General features: G+C 40.1%; 1 non-coding gene across 1 annotated transcript; it reads left to right on the forward strand.

Annotated features, from left to right (window-relative positions):
* The first annotated feature begins 259 nt into the window (after window positions 1–259).
* On the forward strand, window positions 260–363 carry LOC112773539 (small nucleolar RNA R71). The gene has a single exon (XR_003188085.1). It is a non-coding gene; the product is annotated as a small nucleolar RNA R71 (small nucleolar RNA).
* Window positions 364–14,582: the final 14,219 nt, after the last annotated feature.

Here is a 14,582-nt window from a genome sequence, read left to right on the forward strand (position 1 = left end):
GAGCTCTGCTAGTTGCTTGGCAAACACCTTGTTTTGGGCTAAAATTGTATCAACATGGCTCAGCTCCATGATTCCCTTAGTGTTGTGTCTCTCTGAAGCATAGTAGTACTCATTCTCAGCCACTGTCTCAATCACTTCAATGGCTTCTTCCACAGTCTTTTTCCTGTTCAATGAACCTCCTGATGAATGGTCTACAGCCTTCCTTGATTCATAAGAAAGTCCATCATAGAAAATATGCAATTGCACCCAGTCATGGAACATGTCTGGTGGGCATTTCCTTGTCAAATCCTTGAACCTCTCCCATGCCTCGTAGAGAGTTTCACCATCTTGTTGTCTAAAAGTCTGAACCTCAAATCGAAGCCTATTGACCTTTTGTGGGGGGTAGAAACGTGCCAGAAACTTGCTCTCCACCTCATCCCAGGTTGTTAGGCTCCCCCTTGGGAATGATTCCAGCCACTTAGCTGCCTTGTCCCTAAGTGAAAATGGGAACAAGAGCAGTTTATAGGTATCTTCCTGGACTCCATTGGACTTCACAGTGTCGCAAATTCTCAGGAATTTTGTGAGATGTTGGTTTGGATCTTCATTGGCACTCCCACCAAATGAACAATGATCCTCCACAAGTGATATTAGCTGTGGTTTGAGTTCAAAATTATTGGCCTGAATGGGTGGTTTCTGAATGCTGCTACCACAATTCCCAGAGGTTGGGTTTATGTATGAACCAAGAACCCTCCTCTCAGGAATGGCATTGTTTCCATCAGCCCTCTCATGGTTGTGAACTTCTCTATCCATGTTGAGATCTAAAGCTTCCTCAAAATTGTCCTCAGATTCTCCTTCAGATTCCTCTTCTCTCAGTACTCTCTTCCCTCTTGCTTCCCTTCTAAGTCTATGAAGGGTCCTCTCTGGTTCGGTATATGGAGGAGTTGATGTCTCTCCTCTCCTACCTTTCATACAAGAACACAGCACAGGCACCAAACAAGTGAAATACTCTTGGTTAATGGAAGAGTATGGTTAGAGCAGTTGAGGAATTAATTCAAATAGTTAGTGAGTCAGTGAGTTAGTTGCTTGAATTTAAAGGCATAAAGAAAGAAAGCATGTAACAGAGTGCAGAAGTTAAAATTCAACAAGTAACTTGAACTGAATTAACAAAGCAAGAAAAATGCTCAATCTAGTTAACTTCCAATTTGAGAATTGTCAATCGAAAACCAATCCCCGGCAACGGCGCCATAAACTTGATGCGCATAAACTTGTTATGCTACGATTTAGGAAATTGCACGATCGGCAAAATTCCTTCCGGCAAGTGCACCGGTTATCGTCAAGTAAAAACTCACAATAGAGTGAGGTCGAATCCCACAAGGATTGGTTGAGTGAGCAATTCGGATTAGAAGTATGTTCTAGTTGAGCGGAATCAAGATTTAGATGAGAATTGCGGAATGTAAAATTGCATGAATTAAAGAGCGAGAAGCTAAATTGCTGAAATTAAAAGGGATGGGGGTGATTGCATGAATTTAATTGCAGAATGTAAAGAGAAAGTGGCAGATCAGAAATGGGAGTTCATTGGGTGTTAGGAGATATTGAGATCTCCGAATCAAAACAACTTTTATCCCTTCCTCAACCAATGCATTCATTGAATTTTGCTTGGCAATCTTATATGATTGGATCCCAATCCCTTGGCTCACCAATTCTCTCTAAAAACAAACAAATTCCCAATCCCTTGGTTTAAATGTTCATAAGAAGAGATGATGCTCGATCACTGATTATACCACACAGTTTCATGAACCACAATTTGGTAGGATTACATGTCACAATATCCATCCAAACCCCAATCCAATTCACTGTGAGAAAGCTTCTCTAGCATGAATCCTCCATTCCTTTCCCAAGGTTCCGAAGGATTCCAATTATGGGTAGTTTCTTTCCCAAGACAACTACCCAATGGAATTAGATCGAGAAGCTTTCTAACAAAATTCAAGAGAAAAGATTGAAGAAGAAGATAAAACTATTATTGATTCATTGAATTACAATAGAGCTCCCTAACCCAATGAAAGGGGTTTAGTGAGTCATAGCTCTGAATTCAATTACAAAACTAAAGGAAAATGATCCAAAGTTCTCTGTGTATCCAAAAAAACTTCCTCTAACTTAAATTCTATCCTATTTATACACTTTCTAAATTGAGCTTCTGTTGTGTTTCTTGGGCTTTGAGGCCTTTCCCTGAATTCCTTTTGCTTTGGGTTTATGGTCCATAATTCTGATGAGGCTGTGATCCAATTCTGTAACATTCATTGAGCAAACTTAGTGATAAACAAGTAATGACACAAGACTCAACAAATTAAAGCTCCAGACTCATCAATTCTTCAGGCCCAATCCCATAAACCATGATATTCAATTGGGTTTCATACCATAATACGTTCAAGTTAATGTTTGTGCTCAAATGCTAACTTAAACTTCAATATATTTGGCCCAGAAACCCCTTTCAAAAAGTGGCGTTTAAGTTGAAGTTTAAGTTTCAGTTTAAGGTTAGACTGAAACTTAAACGTGGAAATGGAAGAAAGCAACCCAGGAGTGTGAAATGTCGAACACGTTTAAGCTTCAGTTTAAGGTTAAACTGAAGCTTAAACGTGGAAATGAAGAAAGCAACCCTGGAGGAGCAATTGGGTCGAACACGTTTAAGCTTCAGTTTAAGGTTAAACTGAAGCTTAAACGTGGAAATGAGAAAGCAACCCTGGAGGAGAGAAATAGTCGAACACGTTTAAGCTCCAGTTTAAGGTTAAACTGGAGCTTAAACGTGGAAATGCTCCTGGTGCCTTTCTTACTTCTGGCATTTAACCTCTAGTTTAAGGTTAAACTGGAGGTTAAACGTGGAAATGCTTCCTGGTGAGAATTGTGTCGAACACGTTTAAGCTCCAGTTTAAGGTTAAACTGGAGCTTAAACGTGGAAATGCTCCCTTGGTGAAATTCTCATTCTGGCGTTTAACTTCCAGTTTAAGGTTAAACTGGAGGTTAAACGCCAGTTCCAGCATTTCTTAGCCTTCATGATTCTGGCGTTTAAGCTCCAGTTTAAGCTTAAACTGGAACTTAAACTCCACATGTGATATTCAAGCTTCCTTTATTGATTTTGTTGCTTCCTTGCCTAGCCTCTTCTTCCCTGAAATCATCCAAACAATTGCATCAAAGTCTTGCAAAATTTCATGAGAAATCTTCCATTCATAGCATTCAAGTAATATAACTAAAAACTCATGGAATTTGCATCAAAATCATACTGTTTGGATGGTTCATTGCTTTGTTATTCATTTAACCATTCTTGGTTACTTTAAGCTCAAGAAAATGCATAAAACAACTAAAACTAACAGAAAAATGCTAGTGAAACTAGCCTAAGATGCCTTGGCATCAGCAACCCACCCCCCTAACCACCACCACTGCCAGCCGATCACCTCCGACTGCCACAGTACCCGCAACCACCCAGCCACTACCACCAACCCCACCCACACCCCCTCCTTCTCGCCTCCCCTTTATCCTCCCTTTTCTCTTCCCCCCCTCCGTCACTGCCCTCCCCTCCGCACCCTCACCGCCGCACCTCCCGCCAACAACGCCCACCCCCTCCATTCCTTCCCCCTTAACCTCAACTCCCTACACCCCAGCCCTAACCCAACACCACAAAACCATCCTTGCCGCCACCAAGGTTCGCCGACGTGCCACCCTACGCCGCCGCTGCACTGAAGAGGTCAAACCAACCCCGATATGTCTTCAACTTGCTGATGGCTCCATTAAATATCCATCAGGCATAATTGAGGATATGATTGTCAAGGTTGGGTCATTTGCCTTTCCCACTGACTTTGTAGTGCTGGAGATGGAGGAGCACAAGGGTGCAACTCTCATTCTAGGAAGATCCTTCCTAGCAACTAGACAAACCCTCATTGATGTCCAAAAAGGGGAAGTGACCTTAAGAGTCAATGAGGATGAGTTCAGGCTGAATGCTATTGAGGCAATGAAGCATCCAGACACATAAAAAGAATGCATGCGTGTGATATTATTGACTCCCTGGTAGAGGAGATCAACATGACTGAGAGTCTCGAATCAGAGCTAGAAGACATCTTTAAAGATGTTCAGCCTGATCTGGAGGAATCAGAGGAAATAAAAGAGCCTCTGAAAACTCCTCAGGAAGAGGAGAAATCTCCTAAACCCGAGTTCAAACCACTACCACCATCCCTAAAATATGCATTTCTGGGAGAAGATGACACTTTTCCGGTGATCATAAGCTCTACTTTAAATCCACAGGAAGAGAAAGCACTACTTCAAGTGCTAAAGACACACAAGACAGCTCTTGGGTGGTCCAAAAGTGATCTTAAGGGCATCATCCCAGCAAGATGCATACATAAGATCCTATTGGAGGACGATGCTAAGCCAGTGGTTCAACCACAGAGGCGGCTAAATCCAGCCATGAAGGAGGTGGTGTAGAAAGAGGTCACCAAGTTACTGGAGGCTGGGATTATTTATCCTATTTCTGATAGCCCCTGGGTGAGCCCTGTCCAAGTTGTCCCCAAGAAGGGAGGCATGACAATGGTTCATAATGAAAAAAATGAACTGGTTCCTACAAGAACAGTTACAGGGTGGCGTATGTGTATTGATTACAGAAGGCTCAATACATCCACCAGGAAGGATCACTTTCCTTTACTATTTATAGACCAGATGCTAGAAAGACTAGTAGGTCATGAATACTACTGCTTTTTGGATGGCTATTCAGGTTACAACCAAATTGCAGTAGATCCTCAGGACCAAGAGAAAACAGCATTCGCATGTCCTTCTGGAGTGTTTGCTTACAGAAGGATGCCTTTGGTCTGTGCAATGCACCTGCAACCTTTCAGAGGTGCATGTTCTCTGTCTTCTCTGATATGGTAGAGAAATTTTTGGAAGTCTTCATGGATGACTTTTCAGTATTTGGAGACTCATTCAGCTCCTGCCTTAACCATTTAGCACTTGTTCTGAAAAGATGCCAGGAGACCAACTTAGTTTTAAACTGGGAAAAATGTCACTTTATGGTGACTGAAGGGGTTGTCCTTGGGCATAAAATTTCAAGAATCCTGGAACGGACTGTAATTACCCGTAGAAAGGATTGGGCAAAAAGCTTGGATGATGCTCTGTGGGCATACAGAACAGCATTCAAGACTCCTATAGGAACCTCTCCATACCAGCTTGTGTATGGGAAGGCCTGTCATCTGCCTATGGAACTGGAGCATAAGGCCTACTGGGCAACCAGATTCCTAAACCTGGATGCTAAGTTAGCTGGAGAGAAGAGATTACTCCAGTTAAATGAGCTAGAGGAATTCAGACTCAATGCTTTCAAAAATACAAAAATTTACAAGGAGAAAGCAAAAAGGTGGCATGATAAGAAACTGTCATGTAGAGTCTTTAAACCAGGACAAAAGGTTCTGCTGTTTAACTCTAGGCTCAGATTATTCCCCGGGAAACTGAAATCCCGGTGGAGGGGACCATATGTGATTACAAGTGTGTCACCATATGGCTATGTAGAGCTTCAAGACATTGATTCTAATAAGAAGTTCATTGTTAATGGACAGAGAGTCAAGCATTATCTTGAAGGCAATGTTAAGCAAGAATGCTCAAAGCTGAGACTAGATTAAAAGCTCAGTAAGGTCCAGTTAAAGACATTAAAGAAGCGCTTATTGGGAGGCAACCCAATTTTTACTTATCTATTTTAATTTTTTGTTTTCCATTTTTATTTTATGTTTTCTTTAGGATGATGATCATGTGGAGTCACAAAAATCAAAGCAAAATAAAAAACAGCATTAAAAATAGCTCACCCTGGAGGAAGAGCTTACTTGCGTTTAAACGCCAGAAAGAAGCATCAAGCTAGCCTTAAACGCCAGAAACAAGCTACAGTCTAGCGTTTAACGCCAGAAACAAGCATCAACTTGGCGATAAACGCCAATAAAGGGAGAAAAGCTAGCGCTAAATGCCAGAAACAAGCAGCAACCTGGCATTTAACGACAGGATTGCACTATATGGGCGTTTTGCACGCTTAAATGGAGCAGGGATGATAAGTCCTAGACCCCTCAGGATTTGTGGACGCCACACGATCCCCACCTACCCCACCTCTCTCTCTCTCTCTCTCTCTCTCTCTCTCTCTCCCACCTTTTCATAACACTCTTTCCCAAATACCCTTCACCAATCACCTCCCCCTACCCCTATATAAACCCCTCACCACTCCTTCATTTTCACACATTACAACCACTACTTCTACCCCTTGGCCGAACCACATATCTCCCTCCATCTCCTCTATTTTCTTCTTCTTCTACTACTTTCTTTCTTCTTTTGCTCGGGGACGAGCAAACCTTTTAAGTTTGGTGTGGTAAAAGCATTGCTTTTTGTTTTTCCATAACCATTAATGGCACCAAAGGCCAGAGAAACCTCTAGAAAGAGGAAAGGGAAGACAATTGCTTCCACATCCGAGTCATGGGAGATGGAGAGATTCATCTCACAAACCCATTACTAAGAAAAGGATGGAGCAAACAAGAGAGCCCACTCATGGACCTCAACAAGAGCATTCTATCCTCCTTCATGAAATTCGAGAAGATCAAAGAGCTATGAGGGAGGAGCAACAAAGGCAAGGAAGAGACATTGAGGAGCTAAAGCACTCCATAAGATCTTCAAGAGGAAGAACTAGCCGCCATCACTAAGATGGACCCGTTCTTTAATTTTCTTGTTCTTTATTTTTCTGTTTTTCGTTTAATATGCTCTATGTTTATTCATGTTTGTGTCTTTATTACATGATCATTAGTGTTCAAGTGTATATGTCTTAAAGCTATGAATGTCCTATGAATCCATCATCTTTCTTAAATGAAAAATGCTTTAATTACAAAAGAACAAGAAGCACATGAATTTTGAATTCATCCTTGAGATTAGTTTAATTATTTTGATGTGGTGACACTACTTTTTGCTTTCTGAATGAATGCTTGAACAGTGCATATGTCTTTTGAATTTGTTGTTTATGAATGTTAAAATTGTTGGCTCTTGAAAGAATAACGAAAAAGGAGAAATGTTATTGATAATCTGAAAAATCATAAAATTGATTCTTGAAGCAAGAAAAAGCAGTGAAGAACAAAGCTTGAAAAAAAATAAAAAAATAAAAGAAAGAAAAAGGAAAAGCAAGCAGAAAAAGCCAATAGCTCTTTAAACCAAAAGGCAAGAGCAAAAAGCCAGTAACCCTTTAAACCAAAAGGCAAGGGTAATAAAAAGGATCCAAGGCTTTGAGCATTAATGGATAGGAGGGCCCAAAGGAATAAAATCCCGGCCTAAGCAGCTAAACCAAGCTGTCCCTAACCATGTGCTTGTGGCGTGAATGTGTCAAGTGAAAAGCTTGAGACAGAGCGGTTAAAGTCATGATCCAAAGCAAAAAGAGTGTCCTTAAGAACTCTGGACACCTCTAATTGGGGACTCTAGCAAAGTTGAGTCACAATCTGAAAAGGTTCACCCAGTTATGTGTCTGTGGCATTTATGTATCCGGTGGTAATACTGGAAAACAAAGTGCTTAGGGCCACGGCCAAGACTTATAAAGTAGCTGTGTTCAAGAATCAACATACTGAACTAGGAGAATCAATAACACTATCTGGATTCTGAGTTCCTATAGATGCCAACCATTCTGAACTTCAAAGGATAAAGTGAGATGCCAAAACTGTTCAGAGGCAAAAAGCTACTAGTCCCGCTCATCTAATTGGAGCTAAGTTTCATTGATGTTTTGGAATTTATAGTATATTCTCTTCTTTTTATCCTTTTTGATTTTCAGTTGCTTGGGGACAAGCAACAATTTAAGTTTGGTGTTGTGATGAGCGGATAATTTACACGCTTTTTGGCATTGTTTTTAGGTAGTTTTTAGTATGATTTAGTTAGTTTTTACTATGTTTTTATTATTTTTTATGCAAAATTCACATTTCTAGACTTTACTATGAGTTTGTGTATTTTTCTGTGATTTCAGGTATTTTCTGGCTGAAATTGAGGGACCTGAGCAAAAATCTGATTCTGAGGCTGAAAAAGGACTGCAGATGCTGTTGGATTCTAACCTCCTTGTACTCGAAATAGATTTTCTAGAGCTACAGAAACCCAATTGGCGCTCTCTCAATTGCGTTGGAAAGTAGACATCCAGGGCTTTCTATTAATATATAATAGTCCATACTTTGCCCGAGTTTTGACGACGCAAACTGGCGTTCAAATGCCAACTTCCTGTCCTATTCTGAAGTTAAACGCCAGAAACAGGTTACAAGCCAGAGTTAAACGCCACAAACAGGCTGCAACCTGGCGTTTAACTCCAAGAGAAGCCTCTACATGTGTAAGCTCAATGCTCAGCCCAAGCACACACCAAGTAGGCCCCGGAAGTGGATTTCTGCACTATCTGCACTTAGTTACCTGGCGTTTAACACCTGTTTAAGGTACGATAGCTAGTGTTTAGGCTTTAGGATATGTGAGAGTGTATTGGGTGAAATACAAGGGGTATTTTTCCCTTATGAATTTAGAGCCAGTTTAATAGAGGGTAGAGAAGTTAGGAATGAGAAATGACGATGACTGATTTTGATTAAGACTAATGAAGATGATTATGATGATGAGGGGTGATGATGATGGACTTTTTTTATGATTTTGAATAAAGTGAAACACATTATGATGATGAGAATGTACTTGACTAAAAAATGTTTGTGGGGATCATGGTTATTTACCGCCCATGAGTTTTTAAATGAAAGTATGTGTAGGGATCATTGTTATTTACTACCCACGGGTTTGTGTTTTTCAGTTAAAAATCTTGCGAGGATTGTGGTGGTATATAGCTCATAACGGTGACGATTGTGGTGGTGTACCACTCACCAGGCGGGGATCGTGGTGGTGTACCACCCACCGGTTTTCAAGAGGACGATATCCGGGTTAGCTACCGGATGTGTCAGGTTTTGGCAAAGTAACTGACACGTGAGCTCATGGCCAGTAGGATAGGCATGCGTCATTTGCAATTGTATGATTTGTTTGAGTATGCATGTTTTGGCTTGCCTAACTGTTTATCTATGTCTATATGCTACATGACTTAACTGTTGCATCTGTTTCCTTAATTATGTGTTACTTGTATGCTTTGTATGTGCTTGATCTTGAGAGATTCTTCAGGTGGTGGAAGAGGGTTGAGGGTTGTTCCACCTGGTGATTGGGAGGTTTGTAAAGAACTGGAAATGAGGAGCTAGATTAGAATCCCTAGGTAGAGTTACCATATTTCTGGTTGGTAATGACTTTAGGCTTTGATCTGGATTGTAGAAGTTTAGAATTGCCTTTGGCTTCCTAGGCCTTATATCTTGTCTATTGGGAACTGTTAACATACTGAGAACCTTCGGTCCTCATTTCATACGTATTTGTTGTTTTTCAGATATAAGATGTGAGGCACCTTACTGAGCATGCTGGAGACTCTTTGGAAGCGAAGATCTACATTTTGGAGACTTTTATTGTGTATCTAGTTTATATGTATGTATATGTTCTTCATTTTGTATACATTTGAATTATGTCCCTCCTAGAGGTTAACTTCAGAGAATCAAGATTTGTATTAATTGTCTTTGATTTTCTGTATAAGCTTTTCACCTTAACCTTTGGAGAGTGTCATGATTTTTGATCTCGTTGTTCCTGCTTATCTTTCCTTCAAGGCTCCTAGGTATATTATTGGTGCACGAATCCCACACTTTTGTACAGCTGTACCAGCAAGTACACTGGGTCGTCCAAGTAATACCTGAGTGAGTTAGGGTCGATCTCACGAGAATTGTGGTTTGAAGCAAGCTATGGTTACCTTGTAGGTCTTAGTCAGGCGAAATCAAGAAGTTTTTGGTTTGATTGTTTGAGAGAGTGAAAAGGGTCAAATAAAAATATATAAAATACCTTATGAATTAAATGGAATTAGGAATAGGAATATGGTTAAGGATTGGAGTTGCTTTGTCTTTCTGAATTAACTCTGGTATTACTGTCTTCTTTGCTTGTGAATGATTTTTTCTATGGTAGGTTGTATGTGATCAACGCCATTGGCCGTGGTCATCAATCTCCTCTGCTTCAGATCAAATGCCATTGGCTGTGGTCATCCAATCTGAACAAGGGTGAAGCTCTAGCAGTTCATTCTCTTGACGATCCTACTCAAAATGTCACAGACAAGGTCGAATCTTCCAGATTAGAGAATTCTGCTTGTTTGGGTTCTAGCTTCTACCACAGAGACCCTAATCTCCCCAGAAATCGGCTGAACTGGTGTCTCGAGAAGTCTCCAATGAAGTCGTGGATTAGCTGATGCGCAGAAACTGTGTCTCAACAAATTTCCTTCCGGCAAGTGTACCGGATTGTCGTCAAGTAAAAACTCACAAAAGAGTGAGGTCGAATCCCACAGGGATTGGTAGATCGATCAATTATAATAGGTGAATTATACTAGTTGAACAAAATCAGATTTGGTTGAGAATTTGTAGAAAGTAAAATTGGCGGGAAACTTAAATTGTAAGAAATTAAAGGAACAGAAAATTAAATTGCAGGAAATTAAAGTGCAGCAGCTTAAATTGCAAGAATGTAAACGAGAAGGGGGAATTAGCATGAAATTAAAGAGCAGAAAGTAAAAATAATGGGTAGATCAGAGAATGGGGGATTCATTGGGTTCAGGAGATGTACAATTCTCCGGATCAAATTCATTTTCATCTCTTCCGCAATCAATGCATTCATTGATCTCCTTGGCAATCATAAGTGATTGGATCCCAATTCCTTGGCTCACCAATCTCTCTAAGCATGAACAATTGCCCAATTCCTTGATTTAAGTGCTCATGGGAAGAGATGAAGTTTAGTCACTGATTATACCACACAAATTCATAGATCAAAGTGTTGGTAGGATTACATGTCACTATATCCATCCAAACCCCAATCTAATCCAATGTGAGAAAGTAATTCTAGCATGATCTCCTCATTCCTCTTCCAAGGTTCCGAGGAGATCCAATTATGAATAGCTTCTTTCCAAAGATAACTATTCAATTGGATATAGACCGAAAGCTTTCTAGTAAAATCAAGAGAAAAGAAAGAAGAAGATGAATGAAAACTAATATTGATCCATTGAATTACACAGAGCTCCCTAACCCAATGAAAGAGATTTAGTTGTTCATAGCTCTCAAAATGGAAATTGGAATAAAACGATACATTCTGGAAATTAACTAACAGAGAATGAAAAATACAAAAGATGTAAAAGTGCCCAGTAGCTAAAAAGTGAAAAGAAAAGGGAAAAGTCCCCTCTAACTTAAATTCTGAGCTATTTATACACTTTCTTCAATTGATCTTCAAGCCTTGAATTGGGCTTTTGGCCTTGATGGAATTGGGTTGAAAATGGCTCCAATTGATTTTCTTTGGTGTTGAGAAGAGATCTGTGTGAATTTTGAATCCTGATGCTTCACGTTTGAGTCAATGTTTAAGGGCCAATGTTGACTCAAACGCCATATAGAACTAAACCAGCAAAACCAGAAAGCCTGCTGTCATTAGCATTTGACTCAACGTTGGAGGGCCAACGTCAGCTAACCCACGCGTATGCGTACCGTGCACTTCCGTGCAAAAGGGTCAAAATGCTCATCCACGCGTACGCGTACTGCACGCGTGCGCGTGGATGCAAGATTTTCATTTTGTAGTTTAAAAACAAAGTAGGGGACGTTGGACTTAGCGTTGGACCTCCAACGTTCCCTCCAACGTTGGCGTTTTCACGCGTACACGTACTGTACGCCTACGCGCACATTGGCATTTTTTTCATCCGCGCGTACGCCTCACTGGCACGTACGCGTCGATTCAAAATTCTCGACTCCAACTTCTGGACTTGGCATCGCAGACGTTGGAGGCAGCGTTTGAGGCAACGTTGGACCTCCAATGTTCGATTTTGGCACGTACGCATACGCGTACTACACGCTTCTGTGTGGATATCAAATTTGCTTTTTTACGCGTACGCGTCATAGACGCGTACACGCCACTCAAAATTGACTTAGCTCCAGAATTGAAGTTTTTATCACCACGTTGGGGGTAACGTTGGATGTCCAACGCTACCTCAAACGTGAGCATCAGCCACCATGCAGAGAAGTGCTCTGTTTCTCTTCCAACGTTTGAGGCAACGTTGTTGGTCCAACTTGGCCACCAACTGCTTTCTCCTCATCCTTTCCATGCTCCTTCTTCAACCTTCCTCCATGCTTTCCTTCACCTATCATCAACCAATGAATGCATCAAAGCCTTGCTAAAGTCATGAGAATTCTTATCATTTTTAGCATACAAGTAATCATAGCATAAATCATCATGAAATTGCATCAAATTACTCATGGTTGAATGAATATAGGCATACATGAATTTCTACCCAATTTGCTTACTTATAGCTCAAGAAAGTGCATAAAACCTATTAAAAATAAGGAAAAAGGATAGTGAAACTAGCCTAAGATGCCCTGGCATCACAACACCAAACTTAAATCTTGCTTGTCCTAAAGCAAGTACTGAATTTATTAAGAAGAAAGAATGAAACAAAAGGGAATGTTCATATCAGCAAGTCATTATTATTAGTAAATGGGGTTTTATGCAGAAAAATGCAACATGTCACTTCTTATTGATCTTTAGGCATAGAAAGTCTCTTTCAAGCATCAATTATCATACTGCTACGACCTCTTATTATTCATTCAACCTTGGTAGTTGTTTTTCTTCATTTTCTTTTCCTGTAGACTTTAGCTCAGTGTCATGTGTTGTAGCAGTTTCTTAGTTTATTGGTACTTAACACATTTTCCACTACAGACACTTGGCTCACAAATCTTCTTAAGACATTGATGCCCAGCACCTCTTTGGGTTACTAAATGTCTTGTAGCTAGGTTGCTCTTGATAATGGACTTTCGGTTGATAATCCCGGGTTAGTTAACCCAAGTTACCAAGTGTTAAAGCACTCCATAGAACCTAATCATCCAAGCAGATCCTAGTACACAGACACCACAGGCATATGTCCTAAGGTCTAATCTATTGGTGTCTAGCCTTATTCATTGCTTTCTTTTGTTTTTGCTACCACTTTTGGCTTTTCTTTTTCTTTTCTTTTTGTTTGTTTCCCTTTTCAACCAAGGACTTTTATTTACTAAGGTTCATAGACAGTAAGCTAACTTTCACTTAGAAATAGAGCAATCTATCCTTTTATTCATTTGTAAGTGAGCTACAGCACAATCAAACATACACCACCACTTACTGTTATTTTACTACTTGCTAAAAAGGAACTCTTCTACTTCTATGTTCAATCATTTCTTTTATTTAATTGAAAAGACTTAGGGAACAAGGCAAGTATTTAACAAGTGAAAATGAAAGCACACACACTTAGGCTAGCACACTTATTGAAAAATTAAAACATACGGAATGCAAAATGACTAAAACCATAAGTGAATATCAACATGGGAACTTTCAGACTTCCAATTTAGAGTATTTCAAAGCGGATGGAATTAAGCAACAATACAACCTCTTGGTGGTGCCTTCTAGTTGCTTCCTTTCTTGTATCACCATTTGTGGCTTTAGTGTCCTTTTTTTTGTCCTTTGATGATAATGCATAGTACTTCCAAGGGTTGATTGAATTCCTGCAAAAGCTACTGAAAGCTGCTTGTTCCCCAAGCACTTGAGAGGTTGTTAGTATGCGTGTACGTTTGTAGGCTTTTAAACATAGATTAGTGTGTGAACACCAAACTTAGTTTATTGCCTTATGCAGCAAATTGAGTCTTATGCAGAAAACCTCAAGTACTTTTATTAAGACAGTAAACTATGAACTATAAAAAAACTATGAACTCAATAGCAAACCAGAATTAGAAAACAAACAACTTTTGAGTAATTCTCCTGATTGTTAGGAGCTGACAACTAATTATGCTAGGGTGCAGTGTGTCCTTCATGTAATCTATGGTGGAACACCAAACTTAGAATTACACATTCACCCTTAGATTTCTTTGGTGTGCAACACCAAACTTAGCTCCTTGCAATACAAAGAATTTACTTACTCTTATTGACAAGGTATGAAAAGAGAATTATCTTTGGTTGGGTTGCCTCCCAACAAGCGCTCTTTTATCGTCACTAGCTTGACGTTCCTCTCTCTCAAGTGAGTATATATTTCATCTTGGACTCTTCTACCATGTCACCCTGGTAGTGTTTGAGTCTTTGTCCATTCACAGTGAAGGTCCGTTGTGAGATTTCTTCCATGATCTCTATGTATCCATAAGGTGAGACTTTAGTGACAATAAAAGGGCCTGACCACCTTGATCTTAACTTCCCAGGGAACAGTTTTAGTCTGGTGTTGTAGAGTAGCACTCTCTGTCCTTCCTCAAAGCTTCTTGGTGCCATCTTGAGGTCATGTCTTTCCTTTGCCTTTTTCTTGTATATTTTGGCATTTTCATAGGCTTGGAATCTAAACTCCTCTAATTCTTGTAATTGCAAGAGCCTCCTTTCACCAGCAGCTTGACCATCAAAATTCAGCAACTTGAGAGCCCAGAAAGCTTTATGTTCAAGCTCTAATGGTAAGTGGCAAGCCTTACCATATACCAGTTGATATGGAGATATTCCAATTG

This window comes from Arachis hypogaea, chromosome 18, assembly GCF_003086295.3.
Source record: "Arachis hypogaea cultivar Tifrunner chromosome 18, arahy.Tifrunner.gnm2.J5K5, whole genome shotgun sequence".
NCBI lineage: Eukaryota > Viridiplantae > Streptophyta > Magnoliopsida > Fabales > Fabaceae > Arachis > Arachis hypogaea.